General features: G+C 35.2%; 1 long non-coding RNA gene across 1 annotated transcript in view; it reads right to left on the bottom strand.

Moving 5' to 3' along the window:
• LOC116073536 overlaps positions 1–18,131 on the bottom strand; it is an 83,547-nt gene that overhangs the window by 30,941 nt on the left and 34,475 nt on the right. The gene's annotated exons all lie outside the window — the stretch shown is intronic.

Raw genomic sequence — 18,131 nt, 5'->3', positions numbered from 1 at the left:
TTGATGCAGTCATATGTCTATTATTTCTCTGATTGCACTCTAAAAATGGTCTAACTAAAAGAATTGTTAATGATTTTGTATGCCTCCTGGGACCTGGGACCTGGTTGTTCTTGTCAGCACATTATTCAAGACATTATCTTCTCTTTCTTGTCCTCCTCCGCCTTATATCCAAATATACACAATTTTTAGATCTGAGAATGTCAACATTTTGAAAATGGCACACATGTATAACTCTCATGATAACTATAGCCTCCATAATTCTTTTAGCCTGAATTTGCATCATTTTAGTTCTTGCCCTGCTAATGTTTCATTTTTAAAAATTTAGGGTAAAAAATAAAGATTTGTGGGCAATTATATTTACACCAGTTAAAATTATTTAACTTTGCCTGAGGATTTAGCTTAGTGCTTGCCTAGCAAATAGAATGTCCTAGTTCAATCCCCAGTATCATGAAACAAAAATAGAACTAAAATACTTAATTGGTGATCAATTGTTAAACAACTGTTCATATGAACTACTTAGTCAAATACCCAATGAATTATCTATAAATTTTTATCTCAGTAACATGTGAACACTAGCTACTCATCTGTTATTGATTAGTTTAGTTTCCACAGAAGACATATTATTATTGGTAAGTCATATCATGCAAGTACACATGGCAGGTACAAATTAATAAACTGTAGTTCAGGCTTGCATTAATCTAACAGAATAAATAATGAAAATACACAGTGAAATACAAATGAAATTAGATGAAGAGCCAAGCATCTGGCTGTACCAGACCAATGCTTTCCCTGTGAGCATGAGAACCTGAGATTGATCCCTAACACCATGTAAAAGTGGATCCCTAGCATTTGGGAGCTAGGGACAGGGTGGGGATCCCTGACACACATGGTTCAGTCAGTTAAAGCTTAATCCTAGGTGTACTGAACCCAGTGAGAAACTGTATCCCAGGAAGATGTGGAACAGTGTCTAAGACAACCTCTGCTCTCACATGCATACACACATGTGTAATCATTAAGTCATGAACACAAATACACAAATAAAATGAGATATACCAACTGAATTGTGTACTTGTATAAGTAAAATTCTGTAGCTTTAAGAATAGTAAAAGCAGAAGAGATAAATACTAGAAGCTATGAGGATAGTAATTGACTTCAGTTTAAAGGGAATCCTGAGGAATGAATATTTCTATCTAACAACACTTTAATAAAGTTGTAAAATGAAGCTTTCATGAGTTTATACTAACCTGAATTCTTTTGAAAGCATTAAATTAATAAAAAAATTTACTTTGAAAACAAAGACCATTATTATAAATTGTTTATACATTTATAGACATTTAGAGAATATTTGCTATTCCAAAGACAGTTCACTAGTTATATAACTCATTCAAGAATTAAGAATCATAATGTACTGTGGTCACTACAGGAATAAATATCCAAGATTATTGTTCTTATCACAGTGACTGTGAAAGGTAGGGAAGACCCACAAGAAATAATAGATGTAGGAAAGAAGTGTTTTTCAAACAATGAACAGTGTGAACAGTTCTTGAAAGCTAGATGCATTTTTAAAGTAAGTAAAATATTTTATTAAATACCTTTTCAAGTAGCTTGTAACAAGATATCATCATAGTAACTGGCTATGTTATCAGGGGCAGATTTCAGAAACTAAGAGTTCAGTATTACAGTATCTACATTAAGGATTTAAAAGCACCATATTGTAAGTGTGGAATGTCCAACAGTGAGTGTCTATGCTATTGATAGCTGAGTTTTCTGGTGAGCTGTGATTCATCCAATATAAGTAGAGTGCCTTATCCCTTTATCAATAATGGCTTCATAATGACCAGGGCTTCCTTGTGAGGACAAAGGTGCAAAGCAGCCAACCAAATATCTCAGCTATGTTTCTCTTTCTTCTTTAAAAACACATAATCATTCCTAATAAAAATCATCTGTAATGGACAAAATTACTGTAAATTGCAGAAAATTGGCAGGGAGTTTATTTTATTATAAAGAGAAGGATTTGGATCATAATATGTTTTGATTATTCCAAAATATGAAGCTCTTTGTGTTTCTGAGCAGTGAACGCTTAGAACTGGTAGCTCTGGTTTGGACAAATCAGAAAACACAGATTTGACTATTCTTCCATTTCACTGATTACGTTGTGTCTGCTCATATTTTTATCTATTAAGATGTAAAAATGTAGTGTGATAACATTGCAAGAATATTTGCAAATTGAACATTATTATCATTACTTCCACATTTGGAAGAATCTGATGATAAAATCTGTCAGCTCCTTAACTTTTTCTTAGTTAATGTATGGGAATACGAAAAACTGTAATTAATCCAATGTTTATATTCAACATGATAGATGCGAATAACAGATTAATGCATAAATGAAGATCTTGAGTTTCTGATGTTAGTTTCAACTATAAACAATATTACTGTTTCTATGTCAAAGGAAAAAGATATCTGAATACTTTGAAAATTTGTAGAAGTAAATGTGAAGCAGAGAACCCCAGAACGCCATGTAAGAGGGTGGTGAGAGAACCCCCAGTGAAAAACAGTCACTGTGGAGACTGACAACACAAGCTTCAACCCTGTAACTCACCTGCTGGGAGGAAAAAACTGATTTCAGATAGCAGATTTCATTAATGCATCATCTTTGTATGTATTGAATTACTACACTGAATCTATTTAATATCTATAATTAATATGTGTTAATAAAATGATAAATACATAAATGTTAAAAATAAAAGTGTAATACTCCCACAAAGAGAATATTTTAATTATTAAATCACACCAATGAGTTTCTTTTTTAATGTTTTGTGCTTTGTCTTTTATACATTCTACCTTCTCTAACTTAGCTTTTGTTTCCACATCTCAGGCTTCCTCTATAAAATGCCATTTCTATCTTTGTCTATATCTGACTCTGTCTCTATCTTTGTCTCTCTCTGTCTCTCTCCCTCTGTCTCTCTCTCTGTTTCTTCTCTCTCTGTCTTTGTGTGTGTGTGTGTATATATCTATATATCACACACACATATATAATGTATGTAATATATATACATACATTACATACACATACATACACACCTTATATATATATGTATATATACACCTTACAGTTGGCATGTCATTTGTGGCAGTTAAACTTTCTTCATTTATCCACAGTGTCTCTTGATCGCTTTGACTCTACATGAACCATCTCTGTTGTTACTGAGATAACAGTCAATTTCAGAATAAATTTCTTATATTAACCTTGCTAAATATTACTTCTTTGGATATTGTTTTCATTGAATGTGAAGTATAGCTATGGTCACTTATCTCTCTTTTTATTTTCAGGGGATGCTTATATATAGAAATAAAGTTCATTTACCTTAGCAATTATAGTGTAATATTTATTACCCAAGAAAATTAAAGAGTTAATCTCATTGATCTGTTTTTGGGCAGATTACTATAAAAATGTTTTTAGTTCTGATTATTTAAATACAAGATACCTTTTCACATAAATTTATAGATAACAGTTAACAGTCAATATGTAGAAGAAAGAGTTGCAAATTAAAAGAAACAGAAAAATTTCATTTCTACTACTTATGGAGTATGATCTGATCTGTGTTACTAATTTGTTAAAGATTTTACTAGAATAAGTCAAGTATTGCTGGGATAGAGTCCTTAGACCTCATTTTTTTTTCGTGTTTTGTTTTAGGATTTCTTTTTGCCTCCATAGGAAACAAAAGCTTGGTTGAGTGATAGACATGATGGAGCATATAATAGTATCTCTAATCCTATGTGTGAGATTTTATGTTAATTCACCTGAGAGTGGAATATTTTTAATTTCTATGGTTATCTGACACTCCTCCAACATCCTTTTCTCTCCCATAACTGTTGCAAAGAAAGGTAAAGAGTTACTTAAGTACATTTTTTGTTTGCCACGTTTTCTGTCCTAATGTGTCATTATGCCAAATTCCTGTTGACACATTTGTGTGCATTTCCCTGTTGCAATACGAATATATATTCATCTATGTCTGATAAGATATAGACAACAGATCAAAAAAATTCAGATTTTTTTCAGGGGGGATTGGTACAGTTATAGGTGCATGTATGAGGGATTACTTACAGAAGCACAGGTGACTCAAAGGCAGCTGCGTCATGGGTGCCAATGGCTGGGAAAGCTTTAGCCTTGGAATCACCTGTATGAACTCAGGCAGCTTGGCTGCTTATTGAGATCTTCTGCCCAGCAGCTGATACTTGATTAAGAACGTAGGGGTCTTGTGAATCATTTATAAGCTTTTGGTGTCATGATAGTTGTTTTGCATCCTGTTTGTGGTGAGCCATCTCCCTAGTTCATGAGAGGTTCTTTAGATTTGGTGGGAAAACTGTCCAATAACACAAGGGTAAGAATGAGGCAGAAAGTAATATTCTATAATTTTTGATGAAAGGTTTGGTCTTTTTTTATGTCCCTAGAGAAACCTATTTGGCGTACATAGATTTTTGCTCATTATATTCTTGTTATAGGTAAGACAAGATGGAAGCTGCAGACAAGACTTGCTCGCTGATACTTTCCCACTCATTAAAAGTGTAGTACATTTTCATTTAGCAAATAGGAAAAAATGGTATGAAGAATTTGGGGACAATCACAAATTTGTCAGAAATCTAATGAGATTGTCCTCAATTGTCTCCACAATGTCCAAGTAGAATCCTTTAGTGGTGAATGTCTAAGAATGTCCTCAGACTTAGCACTTGAGTATTCTGTTTCATTTGTTCAAAAGCAGCCATCAGCTGTGTATCAAATCGTCATGAAGGGACTCTGCTGTGTGGGGCTCTGATACTTTCAGTTCTAAGTCAACAGATACCAGTTGTGAATCTCTGAGGAAATGGGTGATTTTTAATTTACTGAGGTATTTAGTTTGTTTGACATAGTCCATCTCGCAAGGTCATCAGATGATTTTAAAATTCTTTGTATTTGTGACCTAAAACTAGATATCTCTAAGTATCCTTTGCATAATCATTAAAAAATTCCAATTGTATACAAAAGTATGAAGAATAATGTGCAGACCTATTTCACAATTAAACCTGCTTTCTTCCCACCCACTTACCTGCTCTCTTTTCCCAATTTGTACTTTTAAAATATGTTCTTTATGTGAATTCTTATTGTCAACCTCAATAAAAATGTTGAACAACATATAATAATGGGACATATTTAATATCTACTACTTGAAATTCTCTTCAACAAACAATGCAGTTTTCAATTCAGCCTATCAAAGATTTCCACCTAAAAAGCAGATTTATTACCAGACTTCTAGACATGATTGACCAGTTGTCAATATAATCTTTAAGGTTCCTGATATCTTGGGAACTGGGCCTCCATTATCACCATTTCTCTTGGCATTATCTTCTTTTAAATTCTAAACAGGAGGCCTCTTTAATTTCTGCTTCTAACATTCTAGGTCTTCTCCATCTAGTACAGGGTTCCAAACACTCTGCATCCTTCCCATATTCCAGTTTCACAATCAAGTTAATCACAGCAACTATTCTGCCTCACAATGTCATTTGTATGCATTCAGTATTTTTCATTTCTTTAAACAAATAACCTGGATGAAAACAAGTCAATAAAGTATCTCCCTCAGTGGTAGAGGATGTGCCCAGTCCTACAGTGATTTTATGTCCTAGGGTGGGATAGTACCAGAGAGGGTGTATTCCCCCTTCCCAGAGAAGGAGGAGGATGGAGAGGGGTTATGTGAGGGGGAAATGGAAGGATAGGGGGCTGAGATCAAAATATGAAACAAAGTTTATCTTTGGACATGATTTGCGGCATGGGGATAGAGATGTGCAGTGATTGGTCACACTGCACACACATTAGTAAAGAGGTTAATTCTAGTCTCCCCCCCCCCCGCTTTTATTCAGTCCATGAACACAGATCACAGAGTAGTGGAATTTGAATTCTCTTGACAAGCACTCAGTGAAGCACAGGTGTTACTGATTCATGTAGCAGCTAAATCAGTAACACAGGAACACAGCTCACAGGAACCTGAGATCTCATCACCACCAATTCAGTGACATTCTTCCTACCTGAAACTGTCCTATAAGCCTTTATGTTTGTTATGTGAGAGTGTTTCTTATATCTCTAAGAAACAGTAGATGAAACATCTTTATTGTCAAACAGGAGAATTTAATTACTATTAGTATTTATTACTTAAATTACCCATGTCTACCTCTGTGTTTTGTCATAAATTCATCTGTTAAACTAACATCCAATCGCAGAATCTATCTCAGTTCTGGTGCCAGCCTTGCAGGGATGTCCTACCTATATTGCCTAACAGTCATTTTAATCTGGTCCATCTTGTACACTTTACTAAAACAAAAGCATGCCGCACACATTAGTTACTTTTCTCATTGATGTGATAAAACAGCTAACAAAAAGCAGTTTTAGGGAGGACACATTCATTTTAGTTCACAGTTCTGAAGAATTCTACCCATTGCAGTGGGAAGGCATGATAGGGGAAGCATTGTAGGGTTTGGTGCCTAGTACAGAACAAAGAAAGGACAATAGTCAGCTGTCTTCCTTTTTTCTTCTCCATACAAATTCTGGGAGACCACAGGATGGTGCTGCCCTCATTCAGACTTTGTCTTCTCTTCTTTGTTAAAGTCCATGGAAAGACTCAAAGATATTCATACTGGTATTCTTATTTAATGTCATTTGCTCTTGTTAAGCCATTGAGACAGACAAGCAAAATTGGACAGTATGCACCCTACAACCTCATCCTACATTCATCCTTGATCCTTTCAGATTAGGATAGAAATATTGACCAAAATAAACAATCTAAGAAGTGAGACTGAAATTCAAGTCTCACTTCTGTCAAATTTCCCATTAATATATCATAATAGAACATAAAGAACTGCTAACATTCAGAGTCAATAAAAAGATTGCTACTACCTCATGTTCACTCTTTTCCATGTTTCTTTTACTTTAAAAATAATTCTTATTTTATATTAAGTAAGATTCTTGCTTTATATTTTTCTGTTCTTTTCTATTTCTGATCTTTAATTTTATGAGTTTGACAACATATTGAACTCCTTTATGTAAAGCTGGTAAGTGTGGCATGTAGATGCTTATTAAACACCAAAAAACTAATATACTAAAGAGAAAATCTTTGTCAACACAGCTTATCCTAGATGGGTGGCCCTAGAGAGGTGATTATAAATTATGCAGGCAGCCTGCTATTTTTGCGTAGATTCTAGAGACTGAAAAGAGGTTGTTTGTAAGGCAAATGATTTTACTAAAGCTAAGCCCCACATAGTCTTCTATTTTTAGGCAGATTATAAATACTCTGTAACATACATTTTCCAATGCCTTATAAATCTTGAGCACTTATGATTAGTTGAAGGTGAAGAATTAATTCAAATCCACATAATTTCCTTGTATTTACTAATTAAGTTTTTTAAAAGAAACCTAAATTGATATCTCAATACAGGCAATACAGGATATTCACTGTTATAGAGACCAGAATATTATACTGTCACCTGTCATACTGTTACATATGATAGACAGGGCCTCAAATGGAGGGACTGAGTTACCGACCCACAGTCAAAATTCCTGACCCAGAATGCTTCCTGCCTAAAAAGAACTGCAAGGACAAAAGTGGAGCAGTGACTGAAAGAAAGACTGTCCAATGACCAGCCCATCTCAGTATTCATGTCATGGAAGGGCAACGAGGACTGACAGTATTACTAATACTATGGCATGCTTACATATAGGAGCCTGGCATGGCTATCCTCTGAGATGGCCTATCAGCAGCTGACTGAAACAGACACAGACATGTATGCCCAACCATTGGACTGAAGTTATGGACTCCTATGGTTGAAATAGGGGAATAATTGAAGAAGCTAAAGGAGGTGGGTGGTGACCCTATATGAAGATCAGCAGTGTCTCAGACCACAGATCTTTCAGAGACAGAGTCACCAATGATGAATATACAGGAGGCCCCTAGCACATATATATCAGAGGTCTGCCTGGTCTGGCTGCAGTAGGAGAAAATGCACTTAGTCCTCAAGATCCTTGAGGCCCCAGGGAAGAAGGAAGCCTGGTTGAGGAGCACCCTCTCTGAAGCAAAGGTGAGGAAGAATGGTACGAGGAATTGTTGGGGGGGGGGGGTCCAAGATGGGAGGCAGTGACTGGGTTGTAAACAAATAAAATAACTTAAAAAAAAGAAAGGAAACAATAAAGAAGCTTGGAGACAAGAACAGGACACAAGTGAAGAAGAGGTTTGGGGAAAGATCATGCATCTGCAAGCATCACTAAATCAGCAATTAAATGATCATCTAAGAAAGCATGCGTGCTCTCAAGGGAAACACTCTGCTTATACATGTCCTGTTGATTTCAGAGCATCCTGAGAGTTACACTTCTGAGGGTAAGATTCTGTATTTTTAAGTATTTACTCTTCAACATTTGACAGTGCCTATAATCTTCCTTTATACATCATGGAGATTGTTAGGAAAGTCATAAATACCAGTGTTGGGATCATAAAGTCTTGATCTGATGAGGGGAGAGTCATGAAAAATCAGCTTATTTAAATAGACTCCTAAACACTTGTCTCACTAACAGAAGAAGTATTAGAACCTTTGTTAGCATACCATATTTCTTTCATTTTTATAGTTACAGGAGCAATGTCTTTTATACACATAGATAATTGAATGTATCAGTGTTCCTTAAATGCAAAACTAATTTCCATACATCATGCAGTGACTATGTCCATACTTAAATATAATAAAAGCAATATACAGCAAGATCAAACTAAATGGAGAAAACTTAAAGCAATCCCACTAAAATCAGGGACAAGACATGTCTGCCCACTCTCCCTCTATCAATTCAATATAGTACTTGAAATTCTAGCCTGAGCAATTAGGCAACAAAGGGTGATCAAATGGATAAAAAAATTGGAAAGGAGGAAATCAAGATATCATTATTTCTGGATGATATAGTATACATAAGTGATCCAGAGAGCTCCTACAGCTGATAACCAACTTCAGGAAAGTGTCTGGATATAAAATTAACTCAAATCAAATAGTAGCCTTCCTATAATCAAAGGATAAATGGGCTGAGAATGAAATTAGGGAAAAAAACACCTTTAACAATTGTCAGCAATTATATAAAATACCTTGGTGTGACTCTAATCAAGCAAGTGAAAAATCTGTATGACAAGAACTTCAAGTCTCTGAAGAATGAAATTAAAGAAGACCTCAGAAGATGGAAAGATCTCCCATACTCATGGATCAGCAGTTTTAACATAGTAAAAGTGGTCATCTTACCAAATGCAATCTATAGATTTAATGCAATCTTCATCAAAATTCCAACTCAATTCTTCACAGACATAGAAAGAACAAATCTCAAATTTATCTGGAATAACAAAAATCCCAGGACACTAAAAACCATTCTCAACTATAAAAGAACATCTGGGGGACTCACCATCCCTTACCTCAACCTATACTACAAAACAATAGTGATTAAAACCACATGTTATTGGTGTAGAGACAGCCAGGTAGAAAAATGAGATAAAATTGAGGACCCATAAATGAACCCACACACCTATTGTCACTTGATCTTTGACAAAGAAACCAAGATTATCCAGTGGAAAAAAAACCAGCATTTTCTTCTGATGGTGCTGATTCCACTGGTTAGCATATAGAAAAATGCAAATAGATCCATTTATATCTCCTTATACATAGCTCAATTCCAAGTGGATCAAGGGCCTCTACATAAAACCAGATGTGATGAATCTCACAGAAGAAAAATTTGAAAGAACCTTGGATGCATTGGCACAGAGGAAATTTTCCTGAATATAACACCAATGGCTTATGCTGTAAGATCGAGCATTGACATATGGAACTTTATAAAAACGGAAAGTTTCTGTAAAGAAAAGGACACTATCAATAGGGCAAAATGGCAATGCACTAATTGGGAAAGATCTTTACCAACCCTACATCTGATAGAGAGCTAACATGCAACATATACAGAGAACCACATAATCATATGAAAAAATGGGATACAGAGCTAAACGGAGAAATCTGAACTGAGGAGTCTTGAATGGCTGAGAAGCACATAAAGAAATGTACATCTTTAGTCATCAAGGAAATGCAAATCAAAACAACCCTGAGATTTCGCCTTATACCAGTCAGAATGGCTAACATCAAAAACTCATGTGACAGCAGATGCTGGTGAGGATGTGGAAAATCCTTCCATTGCTGGTGGGATTGCTAGCTGGTAAAACCACTCTGGAAATTAGTCTGGCTTTTAAACTGGAAATAGTTTTGCTTGGTATAGACAGCTATACCACTCCTGGGCATATATCCAAAAGATGCTCTAACATATAACAAGGACACATGCTCCACTATGTTCATAGCAGCCTTATTTATAATAGCCAGAAGCTAGAAAAAAACCCAGATGTCCCTTAACAGAGGAATGGATACAGGAAATATTTTCCATATACACAATGGAGTACTACTCAGCTATTAAAAATAATGACTTCATGAAATTTTCAAGAGAATGGATGAAACATGAAAATATCGTCCTAAGTGAGGTAACCCATTCACAAAAGAATACACATGGTAAGTACTCACTGATAAGTGGATATTAGCCAAAAAGAAGCTTGGAATATACATGATAAGACTTACAGACCATACTAAACCCAAGAAGAAAGACAATCACACCAAAGTGTAGATGCTGCAGTCCTACTCAGAAAGGGGAAGAAAATAATCTCTGGGAAGTGGAGGAAATGAGGGACAGAGAATAGATCTGAGAGGAAGAGAAGAAAGAGAGGGGAAAGGAGGAGGCAGTTTATATATGGGAGGTCATGGGACAGAAGTACAAAGGGTCAGGAATTTGAAAGGAAGTGTGTAGCAGTGGGGGAGGGGTAACTGGGGGTAGTCACTAGAAAGTTCCCAATGCCAAGGACCCAACAGGGAGGACATTAACTGAAATACCCCAAAATGGGGAATAGAACCTGTAGAGACCATATCCAGTGGATAAGCATGGCCCTCATTCGAGTGATGGTGCTACCCACCCGCCTTAAAAATATGAATCCAGAATTTCTCCTGTCAAAAGGAAGTGCAGGGACAAAGAATGGCACAGTGATATTGCTGATGCCAAGAAGCACTTACTGACAGGATCCTGGTGTAGCTATCCTCTGAGAGGCTCTGCCAAAGCCTGACCAATACAGATGCAGATACATGCTGCCAAACATTGGTCTGAGTGCAGGGACCCCAATGGAGAAGTTAGGGTAAGGACTCTAGGAGCTGAAGAGCTTTGCAACCCCATAGGAAGAACAACAATATCAACCAACCAGACCCCCCCAAAGCTCCCAGGGACTAAACCACCAACCAAAGAGTATACATGTAGGGACCCATGGTTCCAGGTGTATATGTAGCAGAGAATTTCTTTATAGGGCATCCCTGGGAGGGAAGCCTATTGGTTCTGTGGAGGCTCTTTGACCCAGGGTAGGCAAATGCTAGGGTATTGAGACAGGAGAGGGTAAATGGATGGGGGAGCATCCTCATAGAGGCAAGGGGAAGAGGGAAAAGGATAGGGGGGTTGTGGAGGGAAAACTTGGAAGGGTAATGACATCTGAAATATAAATACATTAGCCAATAAAAATGAAAAAATTTAAAAAACATTATCATCAATAAACTTAAACATATAGTAAAATTTGAAAATAACATACATCATGAACATTTGACTTATTGAACTTAATAGGGATTTTGATAATTAACATATGCTTTTGAAATGCAATTGTTTAGGTTGTAAACCATCTGACATTGGTGCCAGAAAACAAACTAAAGTTTTCTGGGAGATCAGTACACGCTTATACCTACTGGTCAATGTCATCAGCATACCAGCTGGTTTAACTAGGTATTTTCACTTTATGACAGATAGAAATCATACATACAGCTTTACTTTAGATTTTTCTTAATTTCTAACATAGTATATAACTCCTATTTTTATTGTCTTTACCAAGCTGAGATATTGTAAGCACGTAGATTTTTCAAAATGGATTAATACAACTAATAATCTGAGTAATTAATTAATACACAAAATATATTAGGTAGACAAAATCATTTTTTTGAATTTTGCTTAGTCTCCAAGTATATTATTTGAATATTAGTATTATTTTATTTGTCATTTGAAAACATATCCAAGGAGCTCTTTAAAAACTTTTACAGATATTTAGCCATATATATTTCTATAAGAAATGTTTTACTTTCCTATGTCTACAAAGCAAAATAACCAGACTCCAAATCATACGTGAGGGCAGAAATGCAGAAGGTAAATGCTCAGATTTTTCCAAAACCATCCCAAGAAAGAAAGACTCTGGCTAGAACAAAATCAGCACAGCCCTCAGAAATACCATAGTATATGTGATCATGGTTTATGCAATAACCTTTCAAGTCTTGACTCACAACTATAAATTACTTGCCTTAACCACACACTATGTTTTTCTCTTTTGTAATAAAACCACTAGGATCCAAGTCTCAAGTGTGTTCATAGGGAAGGAAAGTCATGACCTACACTGTCTTTATTCTTCTCACTCTGATGACAAGCATAAAATTGACAAAGGAGATATATAAAGACAATCAAATACCAAATACTGAATGATTCTGGCAGGAGACTCTTAGAAATCATAGAGTGAAACAAATTTTGAAAAACTGTAAAATTTTCAAAGAAGATTTCTATAAAGATTGATGTATAAGACATCATACATGCAAACATATACCAAGGTATAAAGCACATGTTCACTATCCACTTGCCATGAAAACAACAAAGAATACTGAAATAATGGATTTCTGTCTTAAGATGATAATTCAAATATAACACTGTGAACTAATTTATCAGAATTTTAAAACAAAGCCATTTGAAATTTATAAGTAAGGGGCTTTTCTCCCAGTGTTTTAAGTAGCAAAAGATAGTTGATTATACATGTTACAGAAAGGTACCATTACAATTCTGCTTTGTTCCTTAAGAGAATCTCTTTCTTGGACAAATATGTAATAGATACTCTTAACTCTGTCCCAACAAGGTTCTTTATATGTAGGAGTTAGGGCATGTATCTGGAAATCAATAGGAATTTATCATAGGAAATAAGTCATTTTCACATGTCATCAATATCCCAAGAGTTTTAAAAATATTAAATAATGATATGTTTGTAAGCTGTTTACATTTCATCCTGTCTCTGATTACAACTATAAATTCTTCAGTGAGACATAGTTCAGGAGAAATTTCATTTTAAGGATAAGTTAGTCCTTTACTCAAGAGATTGTTTACTTGATTGCTGGACAGGATGCTACGCTTATACAGATGTAAACTGCAGGAAGAGTTCAGATCAGATTCAGAGAATGAACACATTAGAAATTCATTCAGAAGAGGATACACCTAGACAGAGACTGGATTGTCATAACAAGCAGGTGCACTCTCAGTGAGGTACCACTGTGCAGCACCCACATCAGTGTTGTCTGCTTCTTTTGGTAGCTTTTAACCTACAGATAGACTCAGTACATAGGCAGTGACAGCAGCTAATGAGGGTCAAATACAGAGATACTGTATTCCCCAAAGCTCCCTAGGACATAAAAACCATCTAGGGACTATCCAAAATCCATTATCTCCATAATAACAGTGAGTAACTGGCTAATTTAATGCTGTGTTGATATGCACTGATTGTACAAAGCAATGGTGGGGAAAAATGTGGAGACTTCTGACAAATCATATAATATCAATAAATTATATAGCCGGGCCGTGGTGGCACACGCCTTTAATCCCAGCACTTGGGAGACAGAGGTAGGCAGATTTTTGAGTTCAAGGCCAGCCTGGTCTACACAGTGAGTTCCAGAATTGTCAGGGCTACACAGAGAAACCCTGTCTTGAAAAACAAAAAACAAAACATACACACAAAAAAATTATGTCAGCGCTGTTTTTTCTTTCTAATGGCATACTGCACACTCATACACACAGATAGCAGGTTTTTACAGAAATATCTTTGATAAAACGATAAAACTCACCATTCTTTGTACATTTTGCCCTTGCCACTTCAATACCAAGAGCAGCAGACACGGACTATCTATGAGTTCGGCTGCTACACAGAATGTTAGTTGTGTGGTGTGTATTGCTATTAGAAATGACCTCTTTCTCTATGAAACATTTTTATCTGAAGTTTTATCAGTCTTATGGAATATATTCAAACTTGGATATGGTGCTGATACCCTTCTAAAGATACACATGAACTGTAGCTATCGATTTAGAGAATCTTTAATATTTTAAAAGACACAGTCCAGCTTTCTAGATGGCAATATGAGCCAAACAGGTCAAGATACCTGACCCCAAACCTATCATCCCCAGGACCCATATGTTGAAAGAAGAGATGTGACTCTTGAAAACTGTTTTATGACCTCCACATGCATGAGATGGCATGTGCATGGCCAGGATCTGACGTGGCCATTCAACAAATGGCCTCTCTTTCTAGAGACATAGATATTCCATAATAACTTGGACTTTCAAAACTTTAAAGGATAGGAGTTTTATTTTCACTCCCATTCTTTATACTATCCTCATTTTTATTATAAAACTAATTACATCCTTGAATTTAGCTTTTGTACCTGTGACAATTAGACTCCAGTCCAATTTCAGCCCAGAGTGACTCCTGCTCACAGCAGATATGGGGTTCGTTAAGCATTGCTTTTAGTACTCTGTTTCAAACAGAGTACTAAAAAATTTACTTTAAATTCTTCATTGTCTGACCAAATGTGCCATTTCTAGTCAATTCTTTAATGGTAATCAAATCTTAAACCTGCAGTCATTTTTAAGCACCATTGTCTTCATATCTCTTAATGACTTGATATTCTACACACAGGCCAGTTGAGGTAAATAGTACCCTTAAAAGTTGTCTCCATTTCAAATCCCATAACCTCCAAATATGCTGTCCTACGTAAGAAAAAGAAATTTGCATGCACCAGTAAGCTAAAAGTCCTAATGTGATATGATTAAGCACGGTTGCCAGGACAGATACAATCTAGTTGTGTAGGTCCTTAAAATAGAAGGGTTCCAAACTTACACTCAAGGAGATAAATAATAATGGAAGTGAATGTGGAGTTGGGCAACATTAATAATTTTGAAGATAGGACAAATGTGAATAGAGTTTGAAAGTTAAAACTGGCATTGGAAAGAACATTCTCTTCAAGCATCCAGAGGTACCAAGCCTGCCAATTCTTGGCATTTACCCAATTAAGCCTCTTTGAGATTTCTAATCTATAGAATGTTAGGATAATATATTTATGTAATTTAAAGCCATAAGTAGAATGATTTGTTTCTATAGCAAGAGATAAGAAATTCACTCATGTCCAAATTCCCCTCAGAGGAGAAAATTAATCATTATTAAATCATATCTGAATAGAAATTTCATCAATGCCAAAGAAATGTTGATAATTTTGTCTTGAAAGATATTATTAATTTTTTATTTTTTAATTAATTAATTGATTCACTAGGTGTATGCACAAGTGTGTGTATGTGTGTATTTCTGCCCATGTTATGACCTTAACAGTTATAACATTCTGATCACAGTGTTCAAATAAAGGGTATTTTCCAAGTAGTACTAAATTACTACTATTCTATACCATGGTATCTTTGAGTTAAATTATTAAATTGCTAGGGTTCATATATTTTTATACCATAGCTTAGCCTATGTTGACTAATACATATTAAAAAGGAGACATACTTTAATATGACAATTTACTAAAAAGAAAGCAGTAGAAAGCTAGTTAAGACTGTGGAATACTGTGCAAGTCTTTCAATAGTAAATAAAAAGATGTTTAATATATAGGGATAAAATTAAGATGTGAGTAATTGATCCAGAGCATTCTATAAATCTAATGGATGCTCAGAAGAGTGGTTGGAAACATAAAAATTCTACAATGAAAGGGAGGGAAATTCCATGAGCAGAAGATTACCACAGGGCTGCAAATAGAAAAGAACCCTAGAATGACAAAAGTACATTATGAAATGAAAGAAAATGATTGTCTAGGTGGAAAAGTCAACAATACTGCTAGCCCAGAGCTAAGCCTCATCAGAATATACAGTTATGTCTTTAAAGAACATGTCAACAAATTAGGACCATATAAAAGAAATGAACATATCTAAAGAGAGTGAGGAAGTAAGTAGAGGAAAATGGGATAAACTCACAGAGATGAAGTATCAAGAGAGTATGTGGTCAGTGAAAACAGAAGCAAGTAACCAATAGTCTAGTGGGATTTCTAGAACATGTAAGGTCCTGTACTGTGAAAATTCAGATAGCTTAATTATCTTTTCTTCTTGTTTAAATTATTTGACTATTTAATTTACTGATTTTCAATTAATTTTATTTGGCTGAGATGGTTCTACACTGCAGTCTATACTAACCTAATGTTAAACTCATTGTAATTTTTCTTTCTCAGCTTTCCAAGTGGTAGACATGCACACATAAGCCTCCATGCTCCACATTATTTTCATCAATTTGTCTGTTCAGTGTATTTCATGGTTTACAATATAAAACAGAACAAGTACCAAGTACTGTGTCTACACTGAGCCATACAAACTCTTCTTTTCCATATCCTATATCTCATTGATATGTTCTTCTGTCTCTACTCTGATCTTAACTATATTCCCATCATGTTGTCTCCTTTCCCCCATCCTCGCTTTTGTACAAGCTAGCGTGTTGGTTTGAATAACCTCTTTTTTCTCTACTTAGAACATTTGTAGAAACGCTTTGTAAATTATCAATAACATTCATCCTTTCAGAAATATTTTACAATGATGCTCTGAAGCAGATTTAATTTTTCCATGGTTCACACAACTGTAAAGCCATTGGATGACAATGTACAATTTTCTTTCTTATCTGTCCTGCTTGTTAAACTTTCTGTCCTAGAACACATATTCTGTGTTTTTTTTAACTAATGTAAGCTCAATGCCCTCCATTTGCCTCACTTCTGTAGAGTGGGCTCCATAAATGAGCAAACAGAGAAATGATTCTGACAATGAGCAACATGATAAAAAGTTCATTTTTAGTTAATTGACTCTCTGACTAGTAGCTGGGGATGGTTGCCATTTTATTATCTGAAATGGCTAATGTCTGAATGAGACTTTGATTTTATTTTATTTTTACTCATTTATTTATTTACCATGGTCGTCTTCAAAAAGTATTTGAGGTCAGAAGAGCTGAGAGGGCCATGAATTCAACAACTGCCAAGGCATATGACATCCCTCAAGGCAGTTGACAAGGTGCTGGTTTCACCAAATGTTTCTAGAAATGTCTGCCAAGTTGGTCAGACACTGAGGACAGTGCAATTGCTCCTTCCATGAAATCTGTGATTTAAGGTGGGCTCTGTTTCCTTGAACCTCAAAAAAGGTAAAAATATGCATTTGTTAGTGAATGTATTATGTGTTATTAAAATACTTATTTTCCTTCATTTGTGTAAGTTACCTAGATGAAAATAACTATCTAGTGAAATGAAAATTCTGGAATGTTATGAACCAGCCTCTGCTTGGAGAGGGGTTCTGAGAGAAGAGGTGTTTGACAGCAGTGAAACAAATGAATTGAAGTCAAATCGTGGGTCCAAGCTGGACCTATGCTCTGCTAGAGACAGATTTCCAGATTGCTCTCTCTAGGTTCTGCTCAAGACAATTCTCCAAGCAGTTCTCTCTTGCTATTCTAAAAATTCTCTGAATAGTTTATCTCTTGCAGATCAAAACTCCAGTATTTTATTTACATATAATTCAGTCTTCACCCAGGTTCACTACTTTTTCTAAAAAATATTTCTTTTATTTTAAGATTAATATTACATCATCCTCTTCTCTTTCCTTTTTAAATCTTCCCATATCCCCTTCTTGACCTCTTTCAAAATCTTGACTTTTGTTTTCTTTTATTTTTTTAACTTTTATTGCATTATGATGAGAAATGTTACATGATTTCAATTTATCTGAATTTGTTAACATGTAAAAACATATTTTAAGTAAATAAAATTAAATCACATTCTTGTTTCCCTTTTGTACCTCAACTCCTTCCAGAGACCCCCCTTCAATAACTACAATATCTTTTTTGTCATATTCCTTAAAATTTATAAAATATTAT

This window comes from Mastomys coucha, unplaced genomic scaffold (genome assembly GCF_008632895.1).
Source record: "Mastomys coucha isolate ucsf_1 unplaced genomic scaffold, UCSF_Mcou_1 pScaffold23, whole genome shotgun sequence".
Lineage (NCBI taxonomy): Eukaryota > Metazoa > Chordata > Mammalia > Rodentia > Muridae > Mastomys > Mastomys coucha.
The sequence above is the reverse complement of the archived record's forward strand: the minus strand, read 5'-3'. Positions and strand labels throughout refer to the sequence as shown.